This window comes from Mya arenaria, chromosome 9 (genome assembly GCF_026914265.1).
Source record: "Mya arenaria isolate MELC-2E11 chromosome 9, ASM2691426v1".
Lineage (NCBI taxonomy): Eukaryota > Metazoa > Mollusca > Bivalvia > Myida > Myidae > Mya > Mya arenaria.
In genome coordinates, this window is record NC_069130.1 from 4,152,753 (window position 1) to 4,165,304 (window position 12,552).

Sequence of the window (12,552 nt, forward strand, 5' to 3'; positions counted from 1 at the left end):
TGTGAGGAAAAATACATCCGCATGGAGCGAACTGTACCTGACGACGGAATTAAGACTTTAGGGGCTTGTCTGGCGAAAAACGCGGCGGAACTCGGGGAAGGGGAGGCGCTCGTCTTTGTAACACCAGGTATGTAATAGGCTTCAAGAAGCATAAACAGTTTTTTAAGAAAGGTTTCATAACGCTGGTGGTATGTTTACGTTCACGAAGCGTGTTAAGTACATGGTTTGAACGCGAATCATTGGAATGAAAACTGTACCTGCAAGAAGCGTAGGGTGTACCTGGTGTGTACGTGTACACATAGATTGTGAGAAACGCAGAAAGTACATGGTTTGTTGTCTACTTGAGATGGAGAAAGGCTCGAACATAGGGAATTTTGATGTAAGAACGAAAATGGCCAATATTTTACAAAATCACGAGGAGTGTCTGCGAACATGATAATCACACGTTTATCGCAAAATAAATGTAGACTATATTAAAACTTTTAGGGGGGTCTACAAGTACACATTCAAGTTACAAGGTGTGTTGGGCAATCTTTCTAATATATAGCACAAAACACGTGTAAAATTATTTTGAACATAGTTATGTGTGTCATGAATAAAGGTACCAAGTAGGTAAAGCATTTGCAAGGAAATTACCTGATTAAGTCCTTTTATTTCTTCCCTTAACTAAATAAGAAATGGACAGTTCTTTGTTTCATCTTTCGCACTTAAACGTTAAGTTCCATCACACGTTTTTGTCTAATTGACACTCATCTACGTATACGGCAGGTGCTTACCGATTGTATACGAGTTGCATCTATAATAGAGAGAGGCTTTACACCATCCTTTTGTAGAGCACTTTGATTACTTCTTTTGATTGTCCTCGAGCGTAATTCAGTACTATAACGTTGTTTACGAGTGCCGAGAGATTTCGGTGAATTAGGCGAAGCAATGTTAAAACAATGAAAGTTTCTATTGTTGGGCTTATTTCATCGTCAGCTTCAGGCAAAACCCCAATTTGTTGAATGAGACCATCATGTTTAAGACTATGATCTTCAACAAGGTTGTTCAATCGTTGAAAGAGATCCCCTGGACGTTCATCTGGAGCGAGCTTTATTTCACCAAAGTTCAAGAAATTTTAACCAGAGGTTTGGAATCGATAATGTTGACGAATTGACTGCAATATGTTCTTTAAAAATGTAGAGTTTTTGACGTTTTTGTTTGGAATTTCATTATCTAATTGTATTTTGGCGGCTAGGAGAAGAAATATTATAAACTATAAAAAGATGGATTCAGTAGGTTTGACAGAGAGCTAAGGAGAGGATACTGGTGGACGAGCCCCAGAGTCGTCAGCGGGCTTGGTCTCCCTGTTTGCTTCTCCTGGAAAAATATGTTAACGTTCGGTGGTCAATGGTGATGGAGAATCTTTAAAGATGAAACTCGAGACGGGTTTAGAGGACGAGGAAGGATCGGATTCGGAAGGAGAAATAGCGGTGATGCTGGATGAATTATAACAGCTGGAGAAAGAGGAGACGATTAAGACTGCGGGAAGATCTGAGACGTAGATTGGAAGAGAAAAAGTAGAGAGTAAAGGAGCTGAAAACGGTAAAAACATTAAACCTTCTGTATCAATTCCAAAGACGTCAACTGCAGGATGAAGTAAATTTAACTTTATTTTGACCAATGTCGAACTTAAACAAAATGGTTGATTGAAAAAGCTAGGTTTAATTTCTGAAACGCAGTCGGAGAGTGAAAGCGATTCGGACAGCTTATTCAGTTTGGATGGTGTTAATAGTGCATCAAAAGGTAGTGCGGAAGCAGAGTTAAGGAAACACCGAAGTTCAAAGCTAAATCAGCAGACGAAGTTAAACACACGCAAAAGGATCCACATTCACAACTGAGATATGAGTTTGTGACTTAAAGCATTTCATTTGAAAACCTAACATTTAAGTTATTTGTGACCGGCGAGCTAGAAATCATTTCTGATTTAAAAATAACATCCACAGAAAGGAACGGTCGCATAAATTTGTTGAAAATGAGTATGTGTCAAAATTATCATTTCTGTTTTCTAAATTTAAAGCCTTTTTTGTGCAACAATTTTGCGGGAGATATAATTAGAGAAGGAAAATGGGGGATGACTTTCATTATTTAGAAACTTGTGTTTTAAACAAGCCAATTCCATCAGGAGCTCAACTCGGCCGAGTTTCGAACCCACGTCCTCGTTCCAAAGTGTTAAATAATGTTCAGTTTGAAGACGATAAGACGGTTTGGTAATGTTCTTTTTATCAAAAGTGTTTGCCATAAAGTAGTCATTCCTTGGTGTTTAAAGGCAAACTATTTAAGGTCTGGGAAATTTAATTATGAAGGATGTCGGAATCGAATAAATGATAAAACAGACAAAGATATATGAGATTGATGTAAAGGACATTTTGCTATAATGATTTAATAGTGTGTAATTTGTTAGAATTTGGATTTCTAATTGGTTTTGTGGATGATAAAGACCTACTGCATAATACAAAACAAAAACACGGAAATACAAAAAAATATAAAGGCCGGATACAGACATCACCTGCAGAAAAATATGAAAAGCCGGAGCCACATTGGCTTACTTTAACACATTAGTTTAAGTAACAGAGCATACATGTTCATATCGGTGACAAAAGGGTTTTTATTTCAACAGTGGTTATAATGTTGTACTGAAAAACGATCATAAACAGAAATAAACACATTGTCTGATTCGTTTTGCTTACTTTTTGAGATTTATTTAAGAAATGAATTGCAGGGTTGATGTCATTATCGGGGAAATGAACGCAATTGGGCTGGTCAAAGTACGCGTGGAGTCCTTGTATTAAGGCCATTATTGTTGTTGATGTTGTTTTTGTTCAGTTGCTGATTACCGAATGTTTGAATACTTATTCTGCCATTCTTTTGCATCCATAATATTTAAGCAAACTGTTTCAATAATTATGCAACGACATTAAACCTGGACATTATAGTGGATTCATTATAGAATACGGGATGGACTCGTGGATGGATCGTAGACGTGCTGTCGGCATTTAATGGATTTATAACTATTATGCTAAGACATGAGTGTTCTAAAATATTTCAAGTTTCACTCTTTTTAATAAACTTTTCTGAACGTTTGTGAACACCTGTATCTCTAGTTATTGTGTATTTTACCATATGCCTATCAATAGCCTTTTCAATGACCTTTTGTGAAAAATCAGTAACTCTTGGTTTGTTTTTTATGTATCATGCAACTGTCGTTTTCCAATTCCGTATCAACATAGTGCCTTGTGTTGAGGGCTAACGTGTTCACACTAGTTCATCTAAGTAATATAACAAATGTGTTGATTTCAGTAACAGGTGGGTTTCATTTCACCAGTGGTTATAATGTTGTTATAAATAACGTTCAAACACTGAAAATAACACATTTTTTTATTCATTTTTGCTGAATATTGGAGTTATATTTTTTGTTCATTTGCTGACATAACACACTCTTGGGGACGCTGCTTCACAAATGCATGTTTTAACACCACACCAAACTCGATGTGATACAGGACGTGATGCACGTGCCCTTATACAGGACGTGTTACAGGGCTCAAAGCGTTTTTCGTTATAAATTTAATATGCCTCTTCATTTTTAAATTAAAACATGACTTAGAAACCGAAACGTATGCTTTATTCCCTCAGGTTACATTTTTGATTGTCATTTACTGTAAGAAATTTATTACAGTTGTAGAAGATAATAGTCTTATGTTATTCAATGTTTAATTTATACACATTTTTTAACATAGCAAACATGTAAAATATAAAATGTATGGGATAATATCGGACAATGAAAACAGTTGAAAACAATGTCGCAAAGCAGAGCAAGTTAGCAGATGATTCACGGACATCCGTAAGTTAACGGTATCAGAAAAAAATAAAAAAATTTGTTCATGTTAAAAAATACAAAAGCAAGAACATTTTAGAATATACAAATATAAACCTCATACTAATCGATATTTCAATAATTATTAGGCGAACATATTAACGTATACATCTTGTCATTCCTTTTCTTACTGCTATACCTCCTCTCCTGGTGAGAAGCTGGTGAATTGTTTGATAGTTTTCTTGGTGTTCGTCAAGGGGAATGTTTAAGCCTGTTTATTTTTTCTATGTACCTAAATGCCTTAAAAGATAAATTATTTTTGAATGGAGCCAAAGGAATAGATATTGACACAATTAAATTATTTCTATTGATGTATGCATGTGATATTGTAATATATGCCAAAAACAAGTGAGGAAGTGCAATATAATTTAAACATTTTACATGATACTGTTACAGCTATCTGTAAATAAAGATAAGACAAATGTTGTTATATTTAGGAAAGGTGGTATACTACCGTAAAATTTATAATTCGATTATGGTGACTCATATACAAACGTTGTATAAGAATAGTGTTTTTAGGTATTGTTTTTACATCTTGGGGCTCTTTTATGGAATGCAATAAAACACTATGCATATAAAGTGAAACTGAAACAGTATCTGCGAAGTTTGATAAATATATCAACGGAACATGTTTAAGATCTATTTAATAAATTAGTTACGCCCATCTTATTTTATGGCTGTTAGGTTCGGGGATTTTTCAGTTCTATCAATGTAGAAATAATACATACATTGTTTTGTAAAGAGATAAAACCTCGACACAAAATGAGTTCGTATATGGTGAACAGAAGGAAGAATAGATTTGTATTCCGTGCGATTGACATATATGTTAAGATACTGATTGAAAATATTACATTGCAGTGAAAGAAAGCGTTCAAATATTACGTATAAAACAATGTAAATTGAAATTGAACATAACCCAAAAAAAATTAACTGGGCGATATATGTTATAAGAGTGGGGACGGGACAATTTAATTAAAGTTTGTCACGTAAGTAACTCTAGTAAAATAGTGCATTAACATTATTTATCACATTTAGTGCATGGGTATGTTATTGTATCATTTGGAGAGAATAGTTAAGGCACACTATATCAAATATCATTACTAAATTATGCATTATTGGAGTTATTTTGCAAGAAGTTTATAATTTTAACCTAGTTTAAATATTGAGTACATGGATATAGTACATAAGTCATATGTCATTTGTAAACTGTTGATCAAATACTAAAGATACAGTTGCTATTATTTTAATACAAATATACTTGTTTATATGCTCGCCTTTTGTACACGTAAGCCATTGTATTCTACGAAGTTGATCACGGGTCTTCTTCTTCGTCTTCTTCTTCATTCGTAACTCTCTCCCATTCCCTCTCTCCCCTCCACAACTTCCTCACCAGCACCCCTCCCTGACTCTCCTCCCCCACCTTAAGCACTATCACTCCCTATCTCCACCCTCTCTCCCTTGCCTTCCCCACTACCTCCACTTAAACCCCTTCCCCGGGCGGCCTTGACCGAGGCCTTCTTATCAACCACGTCCTCCAGAAAGTCCTCGGTGAAGTAAAGCGCCTGTCGAAGCGCCAGCAGGGCCAGGGCGCTTGTGGCGCTCTCCAGCTGAACCTCATTCTCGTAGTTCTTAACCGGAAGTACGTTGTTGCGAGGCAGCCCTAGAAAAATAGGGACATGACAAAATGGTATTTGGAGGAATTGCAGATAATGCTATAAAATTAATAGATACTTGAGGTATAAAAGTTGAAGAAACAATGTCATTGATTTACCGTGTATTGAGCATGTGAAAACATGTCTATTACTAATACAAACATTATTTTGAGAATTTTTTACCCAACTTAAATACATATTACGTAATGGAGACGTCATACCTTAAAAGTTACATGTTAATCAATTGGTCAGGGCACTTCATAACAAAATATCGCTTGATTATACTCAGAAGTAAGGCGACGGCTTCAATTTTAAAAACAATGACAGCACTGAATAAATAGGGCACATTACGGACTGTTGTAAATATATTGAAGTGACAACATACCTAGAAGCTTGGCAACTGTGTCCACGGCTTTTTCCACGTTTGTCTTCCGGAAGACACTGGACACGTTTTCCGCGACCTCTGTACACGCTACATCCACCTTTGTCAGCAAGACAGCCTGGGGAATACCTGTGGTTAAAACAAAAATTGAGTTTATTACAACCAATGTGACTTATTGCGTTTACATATATAGGTGCACTAAATCGATTGGTGTAAACAATGTTATGTTGTTGTTTTTCTTTTAATGCATTATCGCGTTTAATTGATTTGACTTTAAATCGATCAAAACATTTTTAGCAATATTGTGGTTCTTTCTTAAATGGGAAATGTTTGGCAACGTAGCTATTAATTAAAATAAACATTTATTTGTTTGATCCTGGTTGCACTTTCTTATTTGCGTTTGGTGGTCGTAAAAATAATTGTTTTGTATTTGAAAGATAACCTTTTTCTAAATACCGACCCCATACCTTTCTGGTTCATCAGTTTCTGGAAGCTGTTCATCTTTTCCACGAGTTTTGTTGGCAAGTCGTCAACCGTGTTTGCCTCAAGTACAAATAACACACAGTGGACTTTGTCAGCAAGGCCGGGCTTCTGTATAAACCCCGGGCTCTCAGGGGTGATAGGGGTTGCCGGGTTGAACTGGAAATATACATATAATCACACATACGTACTATCACGATAAAGCGAAGACATCGGAGTACCAGGTGTAGTGCGAGAGGTTGAATTGGAAATATACATAATATATCAGTACACATAGTTAACTATGGAGTTCGGAGTATCGGAGTTCCAGAGGGGTAATGCGAGTTGTTGAATTTGAATAACTGCTATGCATCCGTAAGACTATTATTATTGATGATATATATCATCACACAGAGTTAGCCCTGTCGGTAAAACGTAAACACCGGAGTATCAGCGGTAAGAAGACTGGAGGGGTTGGATTTGGATAACGATCAGGTACATGTTATGCGTCCTTTATTAAGAGTATATTTATTGACAATATTAATACAGTTAAGAAAACCATATATTCATGTTGACGTTCGTAATAACGCAGGTGCTGTATATTTAATCATTTCCCTTAAAGCAATACCTGGCCTACAACAACTTACGCATTGTGGATCATAAGATAAATCAACATTGTAGCAGAAAGATTCTGGTGACAAATTTAGTACAAATTACTGTTCCCATTCGAATGGTAAGATGTTTTCATTTGCCGAAAAGGAAGCCTGCGTTAATCCATGAATTAATCAATTGAGAAAGGCAACAGTACCTCGTAGTGGTCGGGCACGTGACCGTCCAACAGGAAGTTGCACTCCAGCAGGTCAAGCCCCTGGCTGACCTCAAGGCCGCGCGTGTCGCACAAGCGGAAATGGAGTCGAGAGCCGCCCTGTTTGCTAACCGTATATGGCTTGTACTGATATTGAATTAAAATTGGTTTAGGGGTGCAAACAAACGTTGGATTTTCATACACATTAAGACAAATTTGAATAGCTTAGACGCATTCTCTCAACTAACTGTAATACAGCTAAATGCTTTAAAAATTTAAACAATGTATACTATAGGAATCATTGTCCACACATGACCGTATAATAAATGCAGTTTGAATGCAGCAATCCAAATATATGACGTGCTCTGTTTCATTACTTATATTTTCAATAAATAATGCAAGCTGACCGCTGTGGTGATGCTGTGAACGGAAGTGCCACACCGCGCCCTCTGTGAAATGCGCCCCCGGAACACAGAGTTCACTGTGTTTTAGAAGCTTGACTTGCCGGAGCCCACGGGACCCAGAAGGAGGACTCGGATTTCGGTCAGGTCTAGTTCACTCTGAGGCTTGAATGTGGCGACTTCCTCTTTCAGTTGGTCGAGGAGCTAAATATAAAAACCAAATTATAGAAAAAAAGGCTTGCATTTATAGAACATTTTAACTCAAACAAAAACATCACAAATGAAACATGGAAATATTAAGTAATGATTAAATAATGAAAATATAATCGTTTATGATTTACACATGCTTCATATCTGTAGTTATGATTGTGGTCATTTATCATTGTTTCATTATTTTAAGGATGTTTGCCTTGTCGTTGAGTTCGGGAGCATTTCGCCACGGTTTGACCTCCTTTGGAGTCTCCGTTTTCACTTTTCGCACTCCATCTGAAACGATACCAAACATAAATCATAGAACATTGGACAGTAACATCCTACTTGATAGGAGAAACACGGATTAACTGGATAGTTTGTGTTGTAAACACGTGCGCATCCCAGGGGCCCATTAAGCGTGCGCATCCCAGGGGCCCATTAAGCGTGCGCATCCCAGGGGCCCTTTAAGCGTGCGCAAGGGGCTTGTAACGAGTGTGAATCCCAGGGGCCCATTACGAGTGCGCAACTCCCAGGGGCCGTTACGCGTGCGCATCCAAGGGGCCAGGTACAAGAGCAAATCAAAGGGGATTGTCACGAGTGAGCATCACAGGGGCAAAACAACGAGTGCGCATCCTGGGGCCGTTACGAGTGCGCATCCTGGGGCCGTTACGAGTGCGCATCCTGGGGCCGTTACGAGTGCGCATCCTGGGGCCGTTACGAGTGCGCATCCTGGGGCCGTTACGGGTGCGCATCCTGGGGCCGTTACGAGTGCGCATCCTGGGGCCGTTACGGGTGCGCATCCTGGGGCCGTTACGGGTGCGCATCCTGGGGCCGTTACGGGTGCGCATCCTGGGGCCGTTACGAGTGCGCATCCTGGGGCCGTTACGGGTGCGCATCCTGGGGCCGTTACGAGTGCGCATCTTTGGGGCCGTTACGGGTGCGCATCCTGGGGCCGTTACGGGTGCGCATCCTGGGGCTGTTACGGGTGCGCATCCTAAGGCCGTTACGGATGCGCATCCTGGGGCCGTTACGGGTGCGCATCCTGGGGCCGTTACGAGTGCGCATCCTGGGGCCGTTACGGGTGCGCATCCTGGGGCCGTTACGAGTGCGCATCCTTAGGGACCGTTATGATTGTGCACCCAAGGGGCCCGATACGATGGCCTTACCTGTCACTTTGTAGACCTCCAACTCTGTGACGTCCATGTGCCCGTTGTTGATCTGGTCAGTGGTCAGCTCCTGGCTGTCGTATGAGTGAAATGTCATATGTCCGTTCAGTGCAAAGGTTCCGCTATTGTTAGATATTTTTCCAGCGAATGCGTGAAGATCATGACCTCCTCCAAACGTTGGTCCGTAAGTGGTATGTCCAAAAAAGGCATTACTTGCTTTACTACCTTGAAAAGGAGATTTATTTGTTTTCTCATTACCAGAAAACCGAAGCTGGTACAAAAAGGTTGTGTTATCATTAATCCATGCTTTCCGACTATGCCAGCTCTGACCCGCGTAGCCTCCAAACACAGAGTCACTGGTGTTATACAGTACAGTGACAGTCGGGCCCTGGTTGTCGCACTGTTGGTGGAAGATGGTGGCATCACACCCATCCCTAGTTATCTTGTACAGTAGGGTGAAGGTTTTTGGCCCTGTTCCTATCCACGTCTCTAGCTGGTCCATATAAGCGTCCGTCAGCTGGCCAGCCATGTTGCACTTATATGGTGTGTAAGTTGAGGTATTTATCTGAATTAACAATAAACATTGTACAACGCATATGTGTTTTATAAAGGTACACAGGGCCAATGAAATTGAAAGTTATTGTAAAAGTCATAAAAATAAAAAGTGTTCCATGTTAGTACAAATCGCCGTAGACTTATTAAAAAACTCATTAATAATGAATTCCTGCTAGAAAAATCGTAAGTCTGTTCGTTTGGATATTATTTCAACAATTACAATTAGCAATGTATGTATGTGGCATAGATATCGTCCATTGCAGACGTCGCAATGAGAATGTATTTAAAGTCAATGTAAAGTCCGTGAAAATGACATTTTCTTCCATATAGGTTTAAGTCGACATCGATTTGTAAATAACGGTATCAATAATAAAATATAAGATATTTGATATAATGTGTCATTGTTAATAAAGCTAAGAACATTGGCAAGATAACCTTAGCGTTTTAAATTATCTCAATTATCTCGTTTTGTTAAAAAATGAAAAAATAGTTTTTACGAAAATGCAACAGCTTTTAAACGCAGAAAAAAATACCATAAAAGTAGTACAAAATAAACTAAAAATAAATATTATGGTTTTAGTGCGGAGCGAACCCATGCCGGTATAGTCAAGAAATAAATGCGAGGCCCCAAACAATTTGCCACAATGACGGATAAAGATCTGATAGACTTTTTATATCTGAAATGATGACAATTTTACATTATGTGCGAAATCCTTTTGCGAATTGCGTTGCTAACGTTTTTCAAAATTGTGGTCTTATAAAGATAATATTTGAGCAAATATAAACATTTGTTGAAGGGTTCCAGCTGTCAACATCTTAGCTTTAACACTCCTAATGATTTGCCACTTTTTTCGTAATATATAATTTGTTTGTATTTGTAAAACGTGCATTAACAAACAATTAATGAGTGCCTTTAATATAAAGGAACAACGTAACACATTGGGTCTACCCCTATGCAACGCACTTGGCCATCGTGCTCTAACTGATGACTATTAACCCAGGGGTCGCATGTAGGAATCCCAATAATAAATACTGACCGTATTCCGAGAGCGACGTTAAACGGGGATGCCGTGTGTCAATGATTTTCAAAGGAGCACGCGTTTTGGATATCAGAGTAGGAGGGACACTAACATTCTACCTGTGAAGTATGCACCACAACCTACAAGACTGATACACTAGGAGCGACCTCAAATGGACCAAACATGGATTATGAAAATTCCGGTGGCGTTGTAAAATAAACCGTTTAACGTTTACCAGCCCCTCTCGCCACGTATGCTTGAATGATTTCCGGTTTCTGTTTCATACGCATTGACAATATGAATTTTCTGAAAATGTCGTAGGTTTTAAGAGAGTATTAATGATTTATATATTTCCGGGTAGATCGTCCGAGTTGTTTTCGAACTATGACAAATATACACCGGTAATGTAAATTAAGAGAAAATAATTAAATAAAACAGCCTATAAACAAAATTTCAATCAAAAAAACGTGTTTACCTGTTTGATGTTCCACAAATAAAATGTAATTTCGCTTTCGTTTTCCATATAGGTCATGTAGAAATAATACGGGCGATACTTTTTCCCGGTCTCTCACCGTATTATCCGGTCTCATCCGGTCTCCTAATTTCCGGTCCCTAGGTATTGAAATAACTTATGGCTTCAGGCAACGGATTGTGTTGCCGATGTTTGGTAAACAAAATTGACTATTTTATTTGCTTTAAGTATGAGTAAAAAACGAAATATATTATTTTCGAAATAAGTCGATACTAAGATGATGTTTATTTAGCTTTTTAAAAGACTGGTTTCTTTCAGACGAAAATAAAAGCATTTTGAGCGAAAATAAGCAAAACTATCTATTTTTTTCATATTCAATTTCTTAAATACTTACACTACATACGCAATGAAACACTCTATAACTTGATCATGTATATCCTTTCGAATACCGCTACCGTACATCGACGCGCTACCGTAGCCGCCTAATGCAGACCAATTTTTCAAGGGTGCTGGTTACCGCTACTGTTTTACTGTAGGAATAGTGTAGACGACTGAAACGTACCGAAAAAGTAGGTACGTCCAGTTCCACAGCCGCAAAATGCACATTTTCCACAAATTTGTGGTACGTTTTTCAATAAAATAAGAAGGATTGTGAATTTTAAAAACAGCATCAATACGCTATGGTACTTAGTCGTAGAAACAGTTACTACACTACGGAATTTCTTTCAAATATAATAACCATGCAAAAATAAGCAACGGTATTTGTTTAAAAATCGTCATTCAACATTATTCGCCTCTGGCTTTTGTAAATTTGCTAAGATAAAACAACATGCTTATGTTTTTCCTCTTGTATCAGGAGTACGCTGTGGTATCACTGTTAAATTTAAGAAATAAGCAAAACTTCGCAGTGGTATTACTGTGAAATTTGTTTTACGGACTGTGTGTTAACTTTGATAAGGTAGACATTTAATGTTTGAATTAAACTAAATCAGTCACTTAAGTGAACTTTGGAAGCGTTCTTGAATCTAGAAGTATGCAAAACTACGCAGCGGTATTTCCTGTATAAACATAATACGTAATCAACATAACACAACCCATTTCAAATGCGACGTTGCCTTTGAAGGTCATTTAACGCTAGTTACGCTTCCTTTTAAAACTGTTCATATATATGCTATAACTTTCTTATAAATCCAACCGGACAACTATAACGTGATCGCTATAAAGTTATCATGGAAACCATAGTGACTGCAAATATATCAACAGAACATTACAAAATAGCTGTCATAGTTGCCATGAAAACCACTGCAATAGGCAATAAACCAACTGGACATATATCACAAGGTTGCATCAAGGTTACATTGGAACCGCAGTGATCCCTGTTATGGAAGTTGTATGGGAAAGCAGCATGACTTAATACAACATGCATCAATACATATCTGTCGATGAAGCAATGATCAAATGTCACGGTCACCATTCAAGAATCGTTGGTGCTCCGTGTGTCATGTGGTATCTCAGGAATTACCAGGCGTACTTAAG

At 38.2% G+C, this 12,552-nt stretch overlaps 1 pseudogene; it reads right to left on the minus strand.

The window, feature by feature from the left end:
* Positions 1 to 5,334: 5,334 nt before the first annotated feature.
* On the minus strand, positions 5,335 to 11,047 carry LOC128202834 (interferon-induced protein 44-like; annotated as a pseudogene).
* Positions 11,048 to 12,552: the final 1,505 nt, after the last annotated feature.